Source organism: Macaca fascicularis, chromosome 1 (genome assembly GCF_037993035.2).
Source record: "Macaca fascicularis isolate 582-1 chromosome 1, T2T-MFA8v1.1".
Lineage (NCBI taxonomy): Eukaryota > Metazoa > Chordata > Mammalia > Primates > Cercopithecidae > Macaca > Macaca fascicularis.
In genome coordinates, this window is record NC_088375.1 from 25,976,858 (window position 1) to 26,001,318 (window position 24,461).

Below are 24,461 nucleotides of genomic sequence, written 5' to 3' on the forward strand. Positions count from 1 at the left end.
CTTGCCTAGAAGAGAGAAATAGAATGATAAATACTCCAGGAACCTTATTTCAGATGAGTTTTTACCTCTGCCCAAGCCAAGGTCATTGCTGTAACCAGTGAGCAGAATCAGTTTCATGAGTCTTCCTCTTCTTTTTCTACTTACTACTGGATGTGCTAATAACCCTGGGAGTGAGGTTTCCAGACCTGGGTGATGAGCAGCTCTCCAAACATCGACGTTAGACTGCACTGACTGAGCAGCCCTTCTCAGGGCCGCCACTTGAGGAGTCTAAGGTTCCACTTGGAGCCTAGCATTGGCTCAGCTGCTTCCACCACTGATCCACCAGCTCAGCCTGTGCAAACCCAGCACACTCCAAGGCTTAGTCTGAGGGGTCCAAACATGGCACTATTGAGTTGTTGGCTCTTTCGACAGCAAAAGGCCCTTTAACATGCTATGGTGTCACAGCTGGTGTCACTGCCCAATATTTCTGTGCTGTTCTGTTTTTTTGCATCTCAGGAAACAATACTACTCCAGCTACGTGGTGTCCAGGGAAGACACATTACCTGACTTCAGGTTGCCTGGCCAGAGCTCTGGGCCACTAGTTGGTGTGTGAGTGGCCAAGGCACAATGCATCCACGCATTTGGAAAGCTGTCTGGTCAGCATGCCCCCAAGGCAGCATTGTTCCTGTGTCCCAGTCCCTTTACAATACCATTAGAGCTCACTGAGGTGTGAATATATTCATATCTCTGCAAGACAGTATTTTGGTAAGTTATAACAGGTGGTTATTTCTCAATTTGCTAGAACTTTAGGCTGTTGTGGCCTGTAATTGCCCCAGCAGGTCTGTCCAAGTCCTCTTCACCAGTCACTGCAGCAAGTCCTGGCACCAAGTCCTTCGCATGTCCTGTACCAAGAACTCAGCAAGTGTAATCAGGGAATAAAAACCCACCATGAGTCTCACCCTTCCTGCACCTCCCCTAGCCTGGAGCAGACAGAAGACCTGGGGCCCAGGGGCACAGAACAGAAAGAAGCTCGTAACCTCCATTATATTTTCAATTATATTGCTCAGGTGAATGGGGTCCTCTGCAGCGTGATAACATGAGCATTAGCTGAATTTGGGGTGATCATGTCTCTTAGTCTTGTAGGATGCTCAGCTTGGAACCTGCTGTGATTCTTAAACACACACCCACTCACCAGCCCTCCCTTCCCTGGATGAACCAGCGTCATTACCAACCACCTCTGCCCACCATGCTGAGCCAGATGCTTATGGGAAACTGCTGATTCCCTTTGTGCCACTTGGTGGACACTCCCCAGAACTGAAAGGTGGTCAAATCAGGGAAGGAATGTTTTCATCACCTAAGTTATTAAGAAAAAAACTCAGTAAAGGATATTTGAAGCTTGGCAGGTCTTCGCCACTTTCTCCAAGACTAGAATAGATTTGAGTGAATATCAGCAACTTAAAATATCACATTTGTGAAGAATATGAATTCTGTTTTGTGGAAATCATGGGTCAAAGTAGGGGATGGCAACTGGCGCATTCAGGTGGCACTTCTTTCAACTCCTTCCTGTTTATTTTCTCCACCCATTCCCACTTTACTGAGCCAATTGTTGGCTACTGGCCAGGTTGGTGAACAGAGAGAATATGGGCATCCTGGAACAGAGGTTAAGGTAGGGATATGTGGTACCAAAAAAGATATAAAGGAACAGCCTTTGTGGTCTGAAGACACCAAAACTTTTCCATCATCATCATTATAGACACATCTATGGTGTTGTCTGTCCAACCCCCCACCCTTCTAGGATTAGAACCCTCAAACTCTTGGTGAAATTGCCTTTTCGGAATAAGTAATGAGAGAAGTCTAACGTGACTGACTCCATCTTGCTTCTAACCTCACAGGCTAAGTTACTTTTTTGCTTTTTCTAGCATGGAAGCCAAGATAAGTATGAGAGAAATTTAGTTCATAGTTAAACTTTGAGGCAAGGAAAATTGCCCCCCACTCCTTTTTTGTGGACTGAAGCTGCATTCATAAGACAAGGCTAAAATTGTGGCAGGGCCTTTGACCTTCGCTATAGAATAGGCATAGTTAAACAATGACCTACCATTGCTTAGTTTGTTTTTCTATAAGTTGTTTACCGCCCCAGAATCACAAAACTGGGGGTCACATGATTTATAACTCCCCCATCTACTCCTGTAGATAACATCGCTATCGTGAAACCTAAAGAACTGGTCTTTGAGGTATTTTTCAGATTCAGCCTTTTTTTTTTTTTTTTTTTTTTTTTTTTTTTTTTTTTTTGAGACGGAGTCTCACTCTGTCGCCCAGGCTGGAGTGCAGTGGCCGGATCTCAGCTCACTGTAAGCTCTGCCTCCGGGGTTTACGCCATTCTCCTGCCTCAGCCTCCTGAGTAGCTGGGACTACAGACGCCTGCCACCTCGTCCGGCTAGTTTTTTGTATTTTTTAGTAGAGACGGGGTTTCACCGTGTTAGCCAGGATGGTCTCGATCTCCTGACCTCGTGATCTGCCCGTCTCGGCCTCCCAAAGTGCTCGGATTACAGGCTTGAGCCACCGCGCCCGGCCAGATTCAGCATTTTAACAGAACAAGAGTTCTGGTCCTGAGGCCCCCTTCCAGGAACTGACTCAGCCACATGAAGACAGTTTTAGGTGTCCCTGTGATTTCATCTCCAGCCAATCAATTGTTTCAGTTCTGCAGCCCCCTCCCTGCCAAAGTACCCAGGCTATTGAAATAAAACTAGAGTCTGGGAAACCTGGAGGCCAGAGCAACTGGTCAGGCCCATGTGACGACTTGGAACTCAACTGGTTGGGAGTGAGCAGTTGATCAAACTCTCATTCTCAACATGGAAACATCGGAATTTCACATTTTCTGGTCATGACCACTCTGATTTGGAGCACCTTGTAGGAGTCACTGTGTGTGTGTTCATGCATGTGTGTGTGTATGCACAAGTATGTCTATTTAGTGATGAGTTTCCTGTCCCTCGAGAATAAGTAAATAAACCTTTGGGACAGACTCACTTTGTTCTGAAAGAGCACTTTTTGGGGAGTGGAGTTTGGAGAAGAGTGTAACAAGGAGTTTTGGGTTAACCAGGGCTGGTTCTGGAGGTTGGAGCTGTGGTATCCCTCCTACATACCTATTAGATGGGGAGGGCTTGGAGCTTGGAGGTTGCTGAGGAGGAATCAGACATATTTAGGTGGGAACATAGTAACCTCTTAGAAGGAAAGACCTTTTCTATTTGTGGTTAAAATGTAGTGAAATATATTGGATGGCTTGGGTTAGCCAATATGACCAAGGTTGGGCAGCAGGAAAAGTATATTTCCTCTAAGACAAAATTATATTATCACAGTGGGAGGAGTAGTTTGAATGGATCACTGGTTTCCACACAAGAGCAACTGGAGGTAAGAGATGCTTCTGGACCCAGTGTCGACTCATGCAGCCACCTGGACACTGGTATGCCTTGAGAAAATGGCTGGTGTGTGAGTTAAAAAAGTTGATCCTTGGCTTTAACACTTGAGGCCTGGGCTAAAGTTGCTAAGTGGGATATGTTGGGGGAAAGTGTCCAGGGTTGTAACAATAGGAAGTCATGAGACAGTGAGGATTTCTATTAACTTGAGCAGGTAGGTGTGTTGATGGTCACTAGAGTTAGAAATTTAAATTAGAGAAATGGCTAATCGTGCTGTTACAGGGTGGATGACTGTCTTGGTTATACCTGAGGACAAGAACTGTCTTCCATTGCTGTACCTCCAACACCTTGCACTTGTGCCTGGTAGGTACATGGTAGGCACCCCACAGGTATTAATCCAGAATTTTTAGAAATAATCCTTACCAGTGCTTGGAAATTTTAGTTTGGTTTGACAAAAAGTTCTTTGTATATTTTTTGTCAAAGTTATGTCTTTGTAAGATTGTATCTCTTTGGAAAAGTTTGTTTTTTTTTTTCCTGCTTTTTTATTTTGTTTTGTTTTTTGAGACAGAGTCTCACTCTGTTGCCCAGGCTGCAGTGGCATGATCTCGGATCGCTGCAACCTCTGCCTCCCAGGTTCAAGCGATTCTCCTGCCTCAGCCTCCCAGGAGAGTAGCTGGGATTACAGACGCCCACCATCATGCCTGGGCAAATTTTTTTTTGTGTTTTTGTAGAGAGAGGTTTCACTATGTTGGTCAGGCTGGTCTCAAACTCCTGACCTCAGGTGATCCACACACCTCGGACTCCCAGTGTGCTGGGATTACAGGCGTGAGCCACCGTGCCCAGCCAGATTATTATTTTTAACAGCTTCATTGATATATAATTTACACAGCCTATTTAAAATATATAATTCATTGGATTTTTCTAGTGTATTCAGTGTTCTGTGCCCATCACCATAATCTAATTTTAGAACATTTTGTCATCCTACAAAGAAAGCTTATGCCCATTAATAGTCACTGCCCATTTCCTTCCTATTCACCTCAACCCCCTGCCCTAGGCCGTCACTGATCTCCTTTATTTCTCTATAGATTTCCCATTCTGGACACTGCATTTGGCTGGAGTCGTATGATGTATGGTCTTTTGTGACTGGCTTCTTTCACTTACGGGTTCCTTGATGCTGTACCGTATATCAGTACTTCATTCCTTTTTCTGCCAAATAATATTCCATTGATACATACAGCCACATTTTGTTTATCCATTCATCAGCCGATGGGCATTTGGGATGGTTCAACTTTTTCAACATTCATGTATGAGTTTTCGTGTGGGATAGACACTATTTATCATTTTCTTCATCTTATAGATGGAAGGAGCCAGCTCAGAGAACATACATGGGGTTTTCAGCATCACACAACTACTAGGGCAGAACTCAGACCTACCCGACGGTGAAGTTCTTGCTCCCATTCACAACTCGATGCCACCCTGTACTGAGAATTGTCCCAGGCAGGAGCAGTTAACGTTACTCAGCTGGCACCTCCCCTTGCTGTCCTGTTACATTTACATCAGGTTCCCAGGGCTGCAGTGGCGATTAGGGAAAAGAGTCTGTGCTCACTCTTGGGAGGAGGCTGGGCGTAGGGAGTGGGAAAGCAGGAGACAGGGAGATTGTGGAATGAGCAGGGCTTCATGGGCCAGGGACCATCCGGGGCCTGATGGCAGACTGCTGGTCTTCCAAGGACTGGCTAGCAGGGAAGCATCTCTAGGGCATTTCCGGAAACGCTTTGGGGTAGATTCTGGTGAAAGACTGAATTTCCTGGAGCAGGAGAATGTGGGTATGAGTACATTATAATTCGATTAAGAGCAATGTGATCTCAAAATCTAATGAAGCCTGGCAAATATTGATTGGTATTGAGGTGATTGATTTCAGGATAGACATTTTAAAAAGTGCACTTATTGACACCAAAACAAAAGTGTGCTGTAGCCAAAGCATTCAGAAATCCAAGACTCAACTTTGCGGTTTTAAAGTTCACAAAGGTGATGAAAGGGAGAAGGACTTTGTGATCCTTATGATGATTAGACTTTGAATTGGGAACCCATATGTGTAAGTTATACTACTGTTTGGTCAGCCTGCTGCCAAGTCAGTTACCAGCAAGATGATGCCATAAATTTCTTGTTCTGCAGAGAGGATAAGATACAGGGACCATTGATACTTTCTTGTCAGTGCCTTAGACTGAGGGGCTTCCTGGGATATGGGCATTTCAATTTAAAATTTCAATTTAAATGGATAAATTTTCCATTAATTTCCATTTATTTCCAATAAAATTTCCATTTCGATTTAAAATGGAGATAGCCTGGATTTGCTCAGGATGAGTTGGTCAACCTATAACATTGGACACGAACTTGTGGGATGACAAGCAAGAGTCCAGAATCCTGCTGTGTTGACCACATGGGGAATGAATATTTTTCTGAAAAGAGATAGGACAGAGATGAGCAGAGAGAGTAGAACAGCTAACAGATGGCCTTAAATTCCTAGGGTTGCACTTTTCTTAGCATCCTGTAGGTGGGTCTATTGTTTAGCACAATTATTTACAGGAGGCAAACTGTTATGTAGAGCAGCTAGAAGCATTGGATGCAGTAAAAGCAGCTGTTTTATTTCACCGTAGACAATCTTGTTTATCTCTCCTAGCCCTATGAAATGTACCCCCCAAATACTTGGCTATGATCTGAGACCTAGGAAAATAGCATGTGATCTCTCTCTCTTTTTTTTTTTTTTTTTTTTTTTTGGCATGCGATTTTAAGATTTTCTTGCCTTGGCATCCCAAAATGCTGGGATTACAGGCGTGAGCCAGGGAGCACTTTCTTGAATGTTCTCAGAGTTGTACATTAACCTGGGACATCAGCAACTTCATAAGTAAGGTCTTTGGTATAGACAGAATTTTATGTGCACATAGGATGATTTCTGGGAGGTGAAGAGACAAAGTGAGGGGAAGGGATCCATAGCTTTTATTAGATTTCCAATGGGATCCATCACGCCCCCCAAAATTAAAATCTACTGCTCTATATGCTCATCGAATGATGCCCATACTTGAAGCCCATAACTTCAAGTTTCTATGTAAGTGCTAACAGCTTATAAATATTCTTCAGCTAGACCTCTTCTCTTGATTCTGGATTCCATGTATACTATACTACCGCCTACAGAACATTTCCACTCTATTCCTATGGCTGCCTCAATGTCAACACACCTAAGACTCAATAATGGCTTCTTTTTCTATATTACCCATTTAGATGAATGACATCACCATTTGCCCAGGTACTAAAGTCTCTTTCTTTCATTTGCCCAGGTACTAAAGTCTCTTTCTTAGTGGCCACATCTGATTAGCCACTAAGCCTGGTCTCTGCTACCTCAGAAATACTTTTCAATTTAACCCTACCACTTCCTTCTCTCAGTCTCAACTGCTACTTCCCCCATTTACCCAGAAATGAAAATCACAGTAATAAGCCTTGCAACCCAACTGAGAAAATACTTTAGGTCACAATAGCCTAAAGTTCTAGCAGATTGAAAAACGACCACCTCTTATAACTTACCAAAGTACTGTCTTGCAGAGATACTAATATATAATACCTTAAAATACCTTAGACAGCTGTTCACTTATTTCTAACAAAATAAGTTAGAGTTTATTTTGAAATACAGGTGAATCTTTTGTGCATCCAAAGACCAACTTTAGGCTCCTTTGTGAGTTTTGGAGCCAAAAAGAGGAAGCCTGGAATGGAGGCTCCACTGGCAAAATGAAATAAGGTTCTGGAAATGCCAATGTGTAAGGGCCTGGGTGAGTAGAGATTTATTTATTTTTAAATTTTATTTTCTACATGATGAATAATAATTGTACATATGTATGGGATACACAGTGATGTTTTGATACATACAATGTAAAATGATGAAATCAGAATAATTAGCATATTCATCATCTCAGACATTTATAATTCCTTTGTGTTGGGAATGTTCAATATCCTCCTTTTAGCTATTTGAAACTATATAATACTGTTCACTATAGTCATCGGACAGTGCTCTAGTGCTTTAGAACTTATTCCTCCTATCTAACATAACAATGCTGCAATGAACATCCTTGTACATTTCTCTGGTGAACATATATGAGAGTGTCTGCAGGGTAGATACCTCAAAGTAGAATCCCAGACTTAGAATATGTGTAGCTCAACTTTTGCAGTTATTGTTCAATTGTTCTACAAACTGGTTGCATCAATTTGCAATGTAAACAGTAATAAGTAAGTTTCCAATCTTGCCATCACCCTGTGTTACAAAGCTATTAATATTTTTTAATTGGAATGGCTATTTTAATTTTCATCTTAGGTGAGGTTGAATGTCTTTTCATAGTTTTATGGCCATTTGTGTTCTCTGTTTTATGAAAAGTGTTTTCATTATGCCCATAATTGTTATCATTAATTTGTCTTTTTTTTTTTTTTTTAACAGGTTCTGGATGGTATCTCTTTTTAGCAGAGGCGAATCTACTGTAAAGCTAAAGAAACTTAGCTTTAGGGCCCCTTGCTTGGACAGGCTTCTTTCAGTGCCCTGGGAAGGGAAATCACAATATGTTTACACGATCATATATATGTATTTAATTTGCAAAAATAAACTATTTTAACACTGTTTGGTTAAGACCAATTTTCTTTCCACTCCTACTTCCCTTCTATAACACCTCTCTTTGTGCAGGGTGATGCTGGGCATTTTGGAATCAAACTGAAGGAAAACCCAGTTGGGAATACATTTAGTTTGGATTTAATAAAATATATTTATGGGATTCTGAGTCATTTTTCATGTTATTCCTGGCTCTCCCACTGAAGAAATGTCTTCCAGGGATACCCCTGCTGCTCATGATGTGAAAATAAAGTGCCAGAGGTTGCATTGTCATATAAACATGTCCTGTGGCACATGGCATCAGAAGAGTCCAGGTAATGGAAGAGAAGCAAGATGGGAGTGTGTAGAACCAGAAGCTGCTCTGTGAAATTTTATTTGATGCAGTCGTCAGACATGTAGATCTGTAAGTGGAGAACTTAGTAATCAGTGACATCTAGTCAAAATGGAAGTTATCTCCTGCCAGGAATAAACAGATACAACCATAAATGCATCATGCCTTTTTTTTTTTTTTTAAATGAGACAGGGCCCTACTCTGTCATCCAGGGTGGAGTGCAGTGGCATGATCTCGGCTTACTGCAGCGTTGACCTCCAGGGCTTAAGCGATTCTCCTGCCTCATCCTCCCTAGTAGTTAAGAACACAGATGTGTCCCACCAGGCCCAACAAATCTTTTTTATTTTTGTAGAGATGAGGGTCTCATGATGTTGACCAGGCTGGTCTCAAACTCCTGGGCTTAAGTGTTTCTTTCAACTCGGCCTCCCAAAGTAATCCAAAGGGATTACAGGTGTGAGCCACCATGTCCGGCAATATACCATACTTTATTTCTCTTTTTGATTGGGGTTCTAAAAATGTATGTATTAGAAGTCCTGTGTTTGTAAGGCAGAAACCCTTAGCAATACCATAAGCAGCAAACACACTTGTAATGTCTCAGATATAAAAGAAATTTAATACAAGTTTCCCTAAATTTGACAATTTTAGAAATATACATGAAATTAGCAACAACTGTTTGTGAAGTGGAAAGAAATTGTTCTAAGATATTAATACCCCCCAAATCCCACCACACTAAATCTTGATTAGTCATGTTAGAGATAGACTAAATTAGTTTTCTAGTTTCTCTATGGAAAATAATATTACAAAAATCATTGTATGATGAGGCAATCAGAATATATAGCTAACAAACATTGGTACTAAATGAAGGTAATTGTTATGTCATTTCTGGCAGCATAGAATCAAGGCAGCTCCCAATCTCTCCTACAGATGTGTGTGCCCATGTAATTAAATTCTGGCCAGTAGGGGATATATTAGTTTCCTAGGGCTGTGACAAACTGTGTGTTTTAAAACAACAGAAATTCATTATTTCACAGTTCTGGAGGCCAGAAGTCCCAAATCGAGGTGTTGGCAGGGCCATGCTTGTGAGATTCTAGGGGAGGGCTACTTCCATGCCTTTTCCTACCTTATGATGATGGCTGCTGGCAATTTTGGCATTCCATGGCTTGTAGATACCATACTCCAATCTCTGTCTCCATTGCCACATGGCATTCTCCCTGTGTGTTTCCTCTTTTTATAAAGACACTAGTCACTGGATTAGGGCCCATCTTAATCCAGTATGATCTCATTTTAACTAATTATACCTGCAAATATGTTATTTCCAGAAAGGTCAAATTCTGAGTTTCTGGGTGGATATGAATTTTGGGGGCCACTATTCAACCCAGTACAGAGTTTAAGCAAACTGTCCATGTAAATAATTCAGTGTAATGCACTTAAAATGTACCAGGGTACATCTTCCCAGTTCTGTGCCTCCATGGGGTGATATTTACATTCTTGTTTTTATGCAAAGACAAAAGAGCGTACAAATTCTATCCTTCCTCCCTCCCTCACATTTGTCCTCTATAGACATTGAAAGTCCTGTGAAAAGGCTGAAGCCACAAAGAATGCGCTCCAATACGGTGTGACTTCCAGGAAGTGTTCTTAAAGGCAGGGATGAGAACTTCTTAGCCCGGATTCCCTTTGCTTGTTGGCTGGAATGCAGATGTAATAATTAGAGCTTGAGTAGTTATATTGAACCATGAGGTAGAAGCCATAATTTGAGAACCAAATTATCGTTAACTATGAGGTAGAAGTCACAAGATAGAAGGACTATGAGTTCACCATACTCTTTGAGCTATCATATCAGCGCTAGACTTCTTACTTCTGGGTTTGTTTACGTAAGACAAAATAACCTTCTATCGTAAGTAAATTATTTTGGGTTTTGTGTTATTCGCACCAGTGAAACTATTCCTAAGTTTTACAATGGCTTTTACTTTTTAAAAATGTACATGATTTTAAATATACTTATTTTATATGCTTGTCTGATTATCATACTATTATTCCAAGTTCTTGGGATCTAATTCTGCAGCTTATTGTGTCTATTGACTCACACTCATGAATGATTTCTTTCTGTACATTTGTATTTTTGATGGGTAGCTCATCTTCTTTGGAGGCTTTCTCTCTCTGTCTTTGTCTCTCCCATTGTCTGTGATTTGAGTCATGAGTGTTTTTTCAAAAAGTCTTATATTTGCTTTCATGCTGTACCTCTGACATATCACCATTTGTTCTAGTTGCTGTTGCTGCAAAACTAACCCCTCAAGTATAGTGACACAAAACAACTACCACCATTTAATTAGCTCATGGAGTCTATTGGACAAAACTTCAAAAAGGGCACAGTGGGGATGTCTGGTCTCTGCTCCATGATACCTGGGACCTTAGCTGAGAAGAAACAAAGGCTGGGGACTGAGTCATATAAAGCCTCTTTCATTCACATGTCTGGTGGTTGATGCTGAATGTTATCTGGGACCTCAGCTGGAACTGTTGGCTGGATTGCCTACAGCCTACATGTGTCCTCTTGAAGTGACTGGGCTCATGGCATGGGGCTGGATTCTAACAGTGAGCATCCAGAAGACAGCCAGAAAAAAGCTGTCTTGCCTTTTATTACCTAGCCTTGGAAAGCATAGGGTATCACTTCTGTCATGGTTGCGGCTCACTCAGATTCAAGGGGGAGGGAAAGTGGACTCCACCTTTTGATAGCCGGTATGTCAAAGGGATTTTGTAAGAAGAGCACGTGGCATGGGAAATGTTCTTATGGCCATTTTTGAAAAAAACAAAACAAAACAATCTACCAGATCAGTTCAGGAGCAATTTTAATGTTAATTTCTTACTTTGGGGTTTTCTTGTCTCCACATGGTGAACCAACCCTAAATCCAGAGTCTAAAGTTCAAGATTTTAAACTATCCACCCCTAAATTCGAGATCTCAGTGTGAGATTTTAAACTATCAAGGAAAAATTTTTCTTCCTCCTAGAGCCTAGGCAAAAATGGAGAACCTTCCACATAATTCTTCTTGTATCGGTTGGTGGACTTTGCCAAGTCCAATCTTTTATTGACAATGTAGACATCTGAAGGTCTTGATTTTTATAATTGCCTCAGTTTTATATTTTTAGGCCTCTTTCTCCTTCACTGGCTGAAGCTCCCCAAGGACGAGCCCTGTGTCCTTCATCTTTGTATTTCCGGCAACTTACACAAACGCCCATTACATCGTAGGGGCTCAGTGAGCGGTTCTGAACTGAACGAAACTCTCTTTCCTTTATTCTGATGTCACGTTTCTGACCTTTAACGAGTATCCATTTATTCCTGCTGACCTCATTATTTTATCTTTTTAAAGAATTGTTTGCTGTTTGAAGACTTCCTGTGATTACTGGAGGTACAGGACCATAGATGTCCAATAAATTAATAATGTTATGAGTTTAGCATTTATTGGATTCCTTTTATTTGCAATGCAACAAGCATAAATATTTCAGTGTAATGCACTTAAAAGGTACCAGGGTAGAAGAGCATCTCCCCTATACTGGTCCCCACGGAGTGATGCTTACATTCTTGTTTCTATCCAAATACAAAAGCAAGTACGAATTTCATCTTCCCTCCCATCAATGTATGCTCTATTGACATTGCAAGTCCTGTGAAAAGGCTGAAACCTCCAATAATGTGCTATGCTTAGTCTCAATCCTGGCTGAGTGCTATCAGTTATCACTTCAGCAAAGCTGGTGTGACTTGTGGATACAAAAAATGAAGAGTGGAAGATGAATGAAGTTAGGAGAAATAAGCAACACAGAAATGCATTTTAAATAAAAATTTTATGATCACTAAAGAGAAACTTACCATTATTCATGGAAGAATCTTCTTCTTAACAATTCCCAGCATAATCTTTCTGTGTCTCTCTCCTATCCCTCATCAGATGTTTCCCATTGGTTCTGATATGATTGACTCTGAAGTTTCCACATTAATGGGGAGAATGAGAGAATTTTAAAAACTGACAATTACAAATAATTCCCAAAACCCACTTTAACCATTAGTTTAATCTGTCGTCTCCCACCTCCAACTTTATTGAGGATTGCTTGTTTAAGCAGCAAACATTGGCTCAAAATTTCATCCCCTTCCTTTTCCTTTAATAATGTTAATGGTAATAAAAATAATAATTGATATTTATATTATGCTTTAGAGCTTACAATACAGTTTGACATTATTTGGACAACTAAGCTGTGAGAGGTCCATAAAGAACTGTCTCACAACACTGCTCTCATTCAGGTTCTTATTCTCATATTTTTGGATTATGGCTGTGGTTTCCCCTCTCTGTCTTTAGGCCATCTTACAATTGCTATGAGCACTATCTTCCTAAAGTTCCATTTGGGTTGTGTCACCACTCTGCTCAAGAATCTTCAACGACTCACTACCAGAAATATAAGTGTAAAAGCCAATTTCCTTAGCTTGCCATGGAAAACCTTCCAAAACTGACCTCAACATGCCATTCCAGTTTAATTGCCCACTATTCTTTTACATAAAACTTATGTTCCAGCCAATCTACTATTATCCTTTCCACATCTTAGTTTTGGCTCTTACTGTTTCTCCATGTGGAACTGCTTTCTTTAATATTTTCCTATTAAACCGCATTTAACTTTGAAGGCCCAATACACGATCCATCTACCCTATGGAGCTCTCATGGCTGACAAAACAGATCTTTCTTTCTTTAAGTTTCTTTACCTCATTGTTCATATGATACTTATTTTTGATTTAAGAAAATGGCTAATTTGGGCCAGGTGTGGTGGCTCACATCTGTAATCCCAGCACTTTGGGAGGCCAAGGTGGACAGATCACAAGGTCAGGAGTTCAAGGCCATCCTGACCAATATGGTGAGACCCCCGTCTCTACTAAAAATACAAAAATTAGCCAGGCATAGTGGTGTGCACCTGTAATCCCAGCTACTTGGGAGGCTGAAGCAGGAGAATCGCTTGATCCCGGGAGGTGGAGGTTGCAGTGAGCCGAGATTGTGCCATCGCACTCCAGCCTGGGCGGCAAAGCAAGACTCCATCTCAAACAAAAACAAAAACAAAAATACCCCCCAAAACCCAAAAACAAACAATTATATAGGTATGTGTCTTTGTACAGGATCCTAGCTTCTGCGATAGATTAGAACCCCAAATCTCAGTGAATTCACACAGTAAGACTTCAGTTTTTACTTATGTGACATTCTGACACGGCTACTGGATGGAAGAAGCCATTTCGTGGCTCTTCCATTTTTAACACAGGCTCTCAGGTTTCCCTTGGTGGTAGTGGTGGTGGATGTCTTCTCTCTTTTACCTCACCCAGCAGGAGAAAGTACATGGACAAATTGTATATGGATGATTCTTATCAGCCAAAGCTGGAAACAGTGCCTGTTGCTTCCTTTCGTATTCCATTAGAAATCTGTCACAGGCCACGAGAGAGGGTGGGAAATGTCTAGGCCTGTGCCCATGAAGAAGAGGAAATGAGTTTGGTGACCAGCTGGTTGGTTTCTTTATAGATTGTGATAATTTGCCTCTTTTCCCATTGTTCCATTATCAACCCTTAAAGAAAGACACTCTAGGCAATATAACTTTCTCTTTAGGAGATTCTCTCCCCTAGAAGAAGTTTTGGGGACAAAAAATTCTGCCACCTCTCCATTTCTCTTGCTTTCTTCCATGGTAGAAGAAATAACATATAGGGAACTCAGCGACAATCCGATGCCCACTGGACCACGTTAAGCAGAGATTGAGGGAGGGACCGAGGTCATGTCATACTTAAATTGAACAATTTTGGAAATGCAAAATTTATGACTATTGATTTGATAATGTCCCCCTAACGTCTTGGACAGATCTTTGCAAGTAAGAGCTCTGATACTTAAACCTCCTTAGCTTAGTAATAATCCTGTCTCTGGTGCTACCACACTGGTAAAGCCACCGAATCCCCTGTTTATACTCTGCCATCCTCCGGTGTGCAGGGAGGCTGCACACCCTTTTCTGTTGTTCTCTAGGTCAGATCAATTGCCACAGGCCTGGCCTAAGGTCTGAGTTGACACAAGAGCCTCATTTTGACTTCAGGTCTTAGCTGAATTCTCTGATTCAATGTAGTAGCTTTGTCATGTGTGAATTTTGCTAGGCTGAACTATATTTCCCAGAATCTCTTTCTTATATATTGCCACTTAGGGGATCCCCCAGAGAGAGTCTTATGGGAAGTGAAGCAGCATCCACTTTTCAGCTCATACAAGTTCTCGCTTATCCATTGGAGCAAGGCAGTGGCTGGGCCTGCAATTGCTCCAGCCTATCTGACTCCTCCTTCAGCTTCTCTGACTCCTAGGCCAGGTGTGTCTGTTTAGTTCCAATGATGATGGACCTGGTTTCTGTAGGACGCTCATACTATCCATGTTGAGGCAACAAGAACTGACATCACTTATTTATCTGTGTGGGTTTTGGCTCATGTGTATGGGTTCTAGCTTATTCTTGTTCTCCACTGTACACTCACCTTCTCTTCCCAACTGCTTGCCCTGAGGACTTCAAGTTCCAGCATCAGACATGAAGACAACAATTTTACAGAAACTGTTTAGCCAACTCCCCCAGTTGCATAAGGTCATATACCTGTAATAAATCTATCTATCTATCTATCTATCAATCAATCAGTCATCTATCCATCAATCATCTATGTATTACTCATGTGTTTGTGGTGATGCTGGCATAAACAGACCTATGGGTACTGCCAGCACATAAAATTATAGCAGATACAATCATGTATAGTACATAATACTTGATAATAAATGACTATGGTTACTGGTTTATGTATTTACTGTACTATTTATCATTATTTTAAAGTGTACTCCTTATACTTAATTTTTCTGAAGTTTTTTTTTTTTTTTTTTTGAGACGGAGTCTCGCTCTGTTGCCCAGGCTGGAGTGCAGTGGCCGGAGCTCAGCTCACTGCAAGCTCCGCCTCCTAGGTTCAAGCAGTTCTCCTGCCTCAGCCTCCCAAGTAGCTGCGATTACAGGCCCCGGCTAATGTTTTGTATTTTTAGTAGAGACGAGGTTTCACCATTTTGGGTAGGCTGGTCTTGAACTCCTGACCTCAGGTGATCCACCCGTCTCAGCCTCCCAAAGTGCTGGGATTACAGGCATGAGCCACTGTGCCCAGCACTCCTTATATGTAATAAGAAGAAGTTAATTGTAAGACAGCCTCAGGCAGGTCCATTAGGAGGTATTCCAGAAGAAGGCATTGTTATCATAGGAGATGACAGCTTCATGTGTGTTAATCCCCCTGAAGACCTTCCAGTGGGATAAGATGTGCAGATGGAAGACAGTGATATGGATGATCCTGGCCCTGTGTAGGCCTAGGTAACGTGTATGTTTGTTTTAGGTTTTAACAAAAATGTGTAAAAAGTAAAAAATAAAATAAAAATTTTAAAATAGGAAAACTTGTAGAATATAGAGAGAAAGAAAATAATTTTGTGTAAATATACGATGTGTTTGTGTCTTAAGTTGTTCTTACAAAAGTAAAAAAATTTGAAAACATTACAAAGTTTATAAAGTAAAAAAGTTACAGTAAGCTAAGATTAATTTATTATCAAAGAAAGAAAAATACTTTTAAAAATGAATTTAGTGTAGGTTAAGTGTACAGTGTTGATTAAGTCTACAGGAGTGTACAGTAATGTCCTAGGCCTTCACGTTCACTCACACTCACTCATTGACTCGTCCAGAGCAACTTCCTGTCCTGCAAGCTCTATTCACGGTAAATGCCATAAACAGGTGTACCATTTTTTATTTTTTACATGGTATTTTTACTACTTTTTCTATGGTTATATCTAACCATACACAAATACCATCGTGTTATAATTGCATACAGTATTCGGTACAGTAACATGTTGTAGGTTTGTAGCCTAGAAGCCATAGGCTGTACCATATTGCTTAGGTGTGTAGTAGGCTATAGCCTCTAGGTTTGTGTAAGTATACTCTATGATGTTCACACAACAAAGTCTCCTAAAAACACATTTCTCAGAATATATTCTTGTTCTCAGTGATGCATGACTGTACTTACATATAGTAAGCACACCTCTAAGCACTTGACATATATTAGCTCATTTACTCCTCACAGCAAGCTTTGAAGTAAGGATTATTATAATATCCATTTTACAGATGAGAAAATCAAGAAACAGAGAAGTTAAATTATTTACATGGTAGAGCTGCGCTTGAAATCCAGGCAGTCTGGCTCCAGAGTCTATGCTCCTTCCTACTATGTTATGTTCACCTCTCTGTAACTTATGGGGAACTTAAGATCATTAACTCTGAGAGTTAGTGTAAGATCTAACATCTGTTGAATATTTACTAATGTGCCAGGCATTAAATGCTGTACATGTATTATCTGTCTAGTTCTTAGAACCATTCCATGACATAGGCTCCATTACTTTCTTATAGAGAAGGAAACAGAAGCTTAGAGAGGTTAAGAAACTTGCTTAAGGTCACACAGCTGGTAAGTAGCTGAGCCAAAAAGAGATGTTATAGGGGTGTGTGTGTGTGTGTGTGTGTGTGTGTGTGTATGTGTGTGTTCTAGGCCAATCTCTAACCCATGATAGGAATTATTTCTATGACGTCTTACAGTGTTAGACCTTATGAACTCTATGGTGGGCCCACTACTTTCTTGCAATGTAGACTTGAACAACTCTGTTAGGAAGTTCTGTTAAATTTTTTTAAAGTTGGGAGGCTATTAAGCTGGAGTGGCTCCAGGGCTTTATGTTCCTACTGAGCAAATCAAAGCCCCATGTAAACAGTAAGACAGAACCAGAGAATTTAACAATCAGAAATTGCCAAAAACAAAAACAAAAACCATATATATTATATTTAATATATTTATATTATATATTTATAATATAAAATATATTTAATATTTATTATATTATTTACTATATATTATATATGAATATACAATAATATATATTTAATATATTAAAATATAAATATATTTATATGTTTATATTAAAATGTCAATTTCAATATTGGCAACAATATTTAAATATATTCTATTATTAAATAGAGATAGGGGTCTCACTATCTTGCCCAGACTGGTCTCAAACTCTTGGCCTCAAGTAATCCCCCAGTTCTGGACTCTCAAAGTGCTGAGATTATGTGTGAACCACCATACCTGGCCAAATATATTTTCCTTGTCTTCCTTCTGTATTCAGCCTATAAAAACTTTCTGCCCATGCTGCTGCAGTGGAGCTCTCCGAACTACTGGTTCTGAGTGCTGCCCAATTCATGAATTGTTCTTTGCTTTAATAGATTTTTGAAAATGCATTTTGTCTAAAGTTTTTCTTTTAACAGTTTTGGTGTCAGAATTAGAATCTGAAGGAGTTTACCCCCACCGCCCATGATGACTCCTGGGAGCAATGAGTAAACAGGCATAGGTACCTCACTGAACCCTTTGTGCTCACTGCTTCTTGCTGTGCATTTGGAGATTGCTCTTGTATACAAGCTCTGCAACTGTTGTCAAGTTCTCTGAGTTCATTTGAACATTTTAAATCTGGGCTGGGTCTGGAAGCCATGATAAAAACCAAACTGGTTCCGGAAGAGAGGCCTCTAGTAGGTAAGATATGAGGAGACAGGGAATCATGGGTTCATCTGGATCCGAGGAGTCTAGAACTCCATCATCTGGAACCCTAGCCAATCTCATGTATGAGGACTATGGACTCAGGCCCTGTGCTTTTCTAGGGAAAATGGATAGACCTTACCAAAGGCAACTTAAGAGTTACAATGGCCACACTGAAGAATTTTTAACCTAGTTAAAATTGTTCACTTGTGAGGTACATTAGAAAATAAAGGATTCAAAATTCCTCAGAAACAATGGGATGCTTTTTTTTATTGGCATATGGAGGCTCCCAAAAGACAAAATGAATCAAAAATTGCCCCTCCAAAAAAATCCTTACAAAAGGCAAATGAAAAGCTTAAGCAAATACTCGATAAAACAGAAAAAATAATATCTTGCCTGACACCTCTCACTACTCTTATTTTCTTTTTATCCTTCTCTCTTACTCTGAAAAATTTTTCACTTAGATACTTTCCTACCCTGTAGATGAAAATAAAGGTAGATAAATGCCTTATAAAGTTAGGCCCAGATAAACCAGGTTTGCTTCTTTAACTTCTTTGGTCAAAGTCTTGAGTTCAGATATATAGTAAATGGTTTCCTCTTTCGAAGGAAAAACCTCAGAAAATTGCTTAGGAATTTAAAATTCTCATTGAATGATATAATCTAAGACTCTTGATCTTTACCATTTATTCACATGATACTTGCACCTGGCAAAGCCCATAAATTAATAACTGAAGCCAAATGGCAGGTACTTGAGAAAGATATCAAAGATGTGTTAAGGAAAAGGGTCCTAATCCAGACCCCAAGAGAGGGTTCCTGGATCTCGTACAAGAAAGAATTCAGGGTGAGTCCATACAATAAAGTGAAAGCCAGTTTATTAGGAAAGTAAAGGAATAAAAGAATGGCTACTCCTTAGACAGAGCCGCCCACAGAGCTGCTGGTTGGCCATTTTTATGGTTAATTCTTGATGATAAGTTAAACAAGGGGTGGATTATTCATGCCTCCCTTTTTTAGACCATATGGTGTAACTTCCTGATGTTGCCATGGTATTTGCAAACTGTCAATGGCGCTGGTGGGAGTGTAGCAGTGAGGGAGACCAGAGGTCACTCTTGTTGCCATCTTGGTTTTGGTGGGTTACAACCTGCTTCTTTACTGCAAACTGCTTTATCAGCAAGGTCTTTATGACCTGTATCTTATACCAACCTCCTATCTCACCCTATGATTTAGAATGCCTTAACCATCTGGGAATGCAGCGCAGTAGGTTTCAGCCCCATTTTACCCAACTCCTATTCAAGATGGAGTTGCTTTGGCTCAAACGCCTCTGACAGATCCAACCACTCAATCTTTCAGGAGTGGACCAATAGAAGAGTATGAAAATAGCAAATAATCTCCTAGAATCCATTCCTAAAATATTCCCTCAAAAAAAGTCCACTATTCTGTCATTCCATCTTGTAAACAAAAAAAGAATAAACCGGTCTCTGACTATAAGGCAAGATCAGAAGTACTATTTGTAAAACATTCTGGTCTCATGCTGAGTCCAGGCATAGAAAATGCCTTGTCTGCCCTATTCATTTTGGGTTCTGCTCTAAACTCAGTAATATAGTTTGAAAAACACAGGCTGGGCTAGGAAGCTGCCTATTCAGCTAAATTAGTCTCCAAACTATGCCTTTTCAGCGTAAGTACTATTTTCAGCTGATTATTTTGGGAAACTTTTGTAAGAAAAATGTACTTCCATAAAGGAAACCTTCATTTGTAAGGCCTCTCTGCACCAGAAAGAGAAGAAGGAGGCATCACTAAAAACTGTTACAATGGAAAAGGAACTGGCTTAAATCTACATAACAAGCCTTATCTTTCTTTAAGGTGGCTTTCCTGGCCTCCTTGTCTTAACTGGTCCTTCACCTATATGCTTTTTTGTTTCCGCAAATGGTGGTATTTAATCATAAAGTCTAAGCTCCATGTCTTTGAAATGTAAATTTTCTACCTTATCTTATCTTAGAGCACTTTGGAAATGCAAATTTAAGGGAAATGATTTATTGGAGGAAAACAAAAAAGGAGCTATATAGAAACTAGCAAATGCAAAATATTTCAAATCTTTTCTACAAATATTGGTAAAACGTTCTAGCCTTCTGTGCAGATAATCTCATTGCATTGGACAGAAATACAATTCTGATTCAGACATTCTTTTACAAACTGATGAGTTTTATATATTTTACCTGGTATGTGACTAAAACTAAAATGAAAGCTATAGGATCTCGGCATATGTCTATGTTTAAGAAAGTCTATTTATGTTATATATATGTAACATTTTTCTACCTCTGGATGGTATAGACAAAATTATAAAAGAGCTCTAATTGGCTTAGAGAAAAATGAGTGCTTATATAAATTAAGTATTCTTTAAACTCTTGAAAGTATAGAAACTAACCCAAATGCTTTTCAAGTTCACATGACTTAGATACATCTTTGGAAAACAAAACAAGACTAATTCAGTATTTTTGGTTTAATGAAAATAGTTGTGTCTTTTGAGTTACCAGTTTTGAGTACAATATCAGCATAACATTTTAATTTTACTTGGGTTTACTAGTCAAATAAGTTTATGTTATCTTTACTACATGTTTCAGATTATAGATCTATTATAGCCATTCCAAATGGGAGAAGTTGGCCAAAACAAAGGGATTACAGGGCCCATGCAAATCTGAAATCCAGCAGGGCAGTCACATTTTAAAGCTCCAAAATGATCTCCTTTGATGCCAGGTCTCACATCCAGGTCACACTGAGGCAAAAGGTGGGCTCCCATGGTCTTGGGCAGCTCTATCCCTGTGGCTTTTCAGGGTACAGCCTCCCTCCTGGCTACTTTCCTGGGCTGGCATTGTTTCTGGCTTTTCCAGGCCCATGGTGCAAGCTGCTAGTGGATCTACCATTCTGGGGCCTAAAGGACGGTGGCCTTCTTTTCGCAGCTCCACTAGACAATGCCCCATTAGGGACTCTTTGTGGGGGCTCCAACCCCACATTTCCCTTCCACACTGCCCTTGCAGAGGTTCTCCATGAGTGTCCCCCCACCTGCAGCAAACTTCTGCCTGGACATCCAGGCATTTCCATACATCCTCTGAAATCTAGGTGGAGGTTCCCAAGCCTCAATTCTTGACTTCTGTGCACTCACAGACTCAACACCATGTGGAAACTGCCAAGCCTTAGGGCTTCCACTCTCTGAAGCCACAGCCCGAGCTGTGCATTGTCCCCTTTCAGCCACGGCTGGAGTAGCTGGGACACAGGGCACCAAGTCCCTAGGCTGCACACAGCAAGGGGACCCTGGGTCTGGTCCATAAAACCACTTTTTTCTCCCGGGCCTCTGAACCTGTGATGGAAGGGGCTGCTGTGAAGATCTCTGACATGGCCTGGAGACATTTTCCCCATGGTCTTGGGGATTAACACTAGACTTCTTGCTACTTACGCAATTTTCTACAGCCAGCTTGAGGTTCTCCTAAAAAAATGGATTTTTCTTTTCTATTGCATTGTCAGGCTGCAAATTTTCTGAACTTTTATGCTCTGTTTCCCTTTTTAAGTGGAATGCTTTTAACAGCACCCATGACACCTTTTGAACGCTTTGCTGCTTAGAAATTTCTTCCATCAGATACCCTAAATAATCTCCCTCAAGTTCAAAGTTCCACAAGTCTCTAGGGCAGGGGCAAAATGACACCAATCTCTTTGCTAAAACATAACAAGAGTTGCCTTTGCTCCAGTTCCCAACAAGTTCCTCATCTCCATCTGCTCCATCTGAGACCACCTCAGCCTGGACCTCATTGTTCATATCACTATCAGCATTTTTGTCAAAGCCATTTAACAAACCTCTAGGAGGTTCCAAAGTTTCTCACATTCTCCTGTCTTCTTCTGAGCCCTCCAAACTGTTCCAACCTCTTCCTGTTACTCAGTTCCAAAGTCACTTCCACATTTTCAGGTATCTTTTAAGCAACGCCCCACTGTACTGGTACCAATTACTGTCTTAGTTCGTTTTCATGCTGCTGATAAAGACACACCCAAAACTGGGAATGAAAAGAGGTTTAATTGGACTTAGAGTTCCACGTGGCTGGGGAGGCCTCAGAAGCACGGTGGGAGGTGAAAGGCGCTTCTTACATGGTGGTGGCAAGAGAAAAACGAGAAAGAATCAAAAGCAGAAACCCCTGATAAGCCCATCAGATCTTGTGAGACTTAGTCACTATCATGAGGATAGCACAGGAAAGACCAGTCTTTATAATTCAATTACCTCCCCCGGGTCCCTCTCACAACAGGTGGGAATTCTGGGAGATACAATTCAAGTTGAGATTAGGGTGAAGACACATTCAAACCATATCATCCTGGTATGATGTTATCCATCGTAGTTTTCATTATTTTGTTCAAATGTTGTATGTCACAGAAATAACCAAATTTCCTTATCAATTGCATCATCATTGTAGTGAACTCTCTTCAGATCTTTAACCATGACCGTCTTAAGTCTTAAAATTAAGTCTCATCAACTATAATGCTAATGTGTTTAGTCTTTAGGGAGAGTCATAGAAATGACTCTGACAAGCAGTGGTTTCTGAATATAATATTACACCATTGAATTGGGTAAGAATTTTCAGAACTCTAATAAAGAAAATAATTGATTCATAAAACTGCTGACACAACATTGGTAGTGGGCACCTGTAATCCCAGCTACTCAGGAGGCTGAGGGAGGAAAATTGCTTGAACTTGGAAGGCGGAGGTTGCAGTGAGCGGAGGTTGTGCCACTGTACTACAGCCTGAGCAACAGAGCGAGACTCTGTCTCAAAAAAACAAACCAACCAACAAACAAAAAAACCTGAAAAACCAAAAAACAAACAACCCCCCCCCCCAAAAAAAACCTGCTAACACAACATCAAACAGAAGAAGGAATAATTTCATGGGACTGAACCAACTGATGAAGAATTACGGTTTTTCATGGTCTTTCTATTTGAAACATTGCTGATTCTTTGATGTTTTGTTTTTCAGATTTAAGGAAACCTTTTTCTTCTCTCTTAAGCTGGCTATACACAGCAGTTTGGTAAAGTTTACCTTTGTGAACAAAGATGAAATATTCATTTTATCCCTACCGGATCCCTTCAGAATTCAGAAACTATTAAAGAGCATTCTTATTTTCATGACAATATAGTTATTTGCTAAGTTCAATAAGAATTGGTTTTTGTCGTTACAGGACACAATTGGAAACATTGGTTATGTTACCAAGGCTTTTACTAGAATGTCATGTTTGAGAATGTAAATATACTTACATGGTCCAGACAGTTTTCAAGAACTAAGATTGACTTTTCAACACCAATAAAGTACGTTGTAGCAAACTGACTTGGTACCCGTCTTGAAGGGTTCCCTGGTTTTATGAAAAGAAGACCCGGGAGCATTAAAAATATTTTGAGAATCTTGAGAGGAGAGCAATTCACCAAAATTTATATATGGCAGGCAAAGTTTGATGGTGGGTCTTTGACTTGGCTTCTTACCATGGAGAGGCTTTTGAAAGTCCCCTTTGAGATTCCTTACTTCAAAGTCCCAACAAAGAAGGCTTAAAAGAGCTCATATGGTCAATTACTATTCTTGTTGCACCTAGATAAATACTCAGGCCAAGTTTATTGGTTTACTGAGACTGGACATATTTTGCAACACAATTGGTCTTACTGTGATTATCTTTGGTAGAAATGGGAGCAACTGTAGAGAGAAAAATTGTATTTCACCAGAAAAATAGAGTGTAACCTTGTGGATATCATATTCTAGTCTCACTCATTATCCTCAAGATTTCTATAAACTGCTCTGTTCCTGAAGCCCTACAAGCTATAGTTAAACAACTTGATCTAAATTTTAGAAGACAGCTCTCATGCCTATTGAGGCATACATGGACCATTCAGGGAATACACTAAAATGTCCAATGACATAATCAGAGACATTCAAATGACAAACCAGGAAAATATATTCTGAGTTCAAATCTAGAAATCTTCTCTACTAACTGCTCTCTGGACTCAGAGACTAAGTTGATAGCTTGTTCTACCCATTAACCTTTGTTTTTATTTTGTTTATTTTAGTTGATTTGGTTAATGGGGGTCTTGGCTAAGGAGCATACTCCAGTGTCTTGGTATTATCCTCTTATAGTCCTCTTTGTAATCTCCCTGGTCCTGGTGCATTGTATTCCTTCAAGGGTATTAAATGCATATCTGTAGCCATTAATGTTATATGAGAAGGTCTCACTGTGCTTAGGGTGACAAAAATGGGTGAACAACAAAAGGAATATTTCTTCCAGGAGCCTGATGTTGTGATTTAGGAGTTTTGTGCTGAGAAGAAGAAAAACCAGCCATGATCATGACAGGGAGAGGTGTTTATGCCCAAGTTGTGGTCAATCTATCATAACAAGAGGCTGACTGATAGGCGAGGAATTGCTAAAATATTTTTTAAAATTGGGAGGTCATTAGTACTGGAATGGCTCCGGGGCTG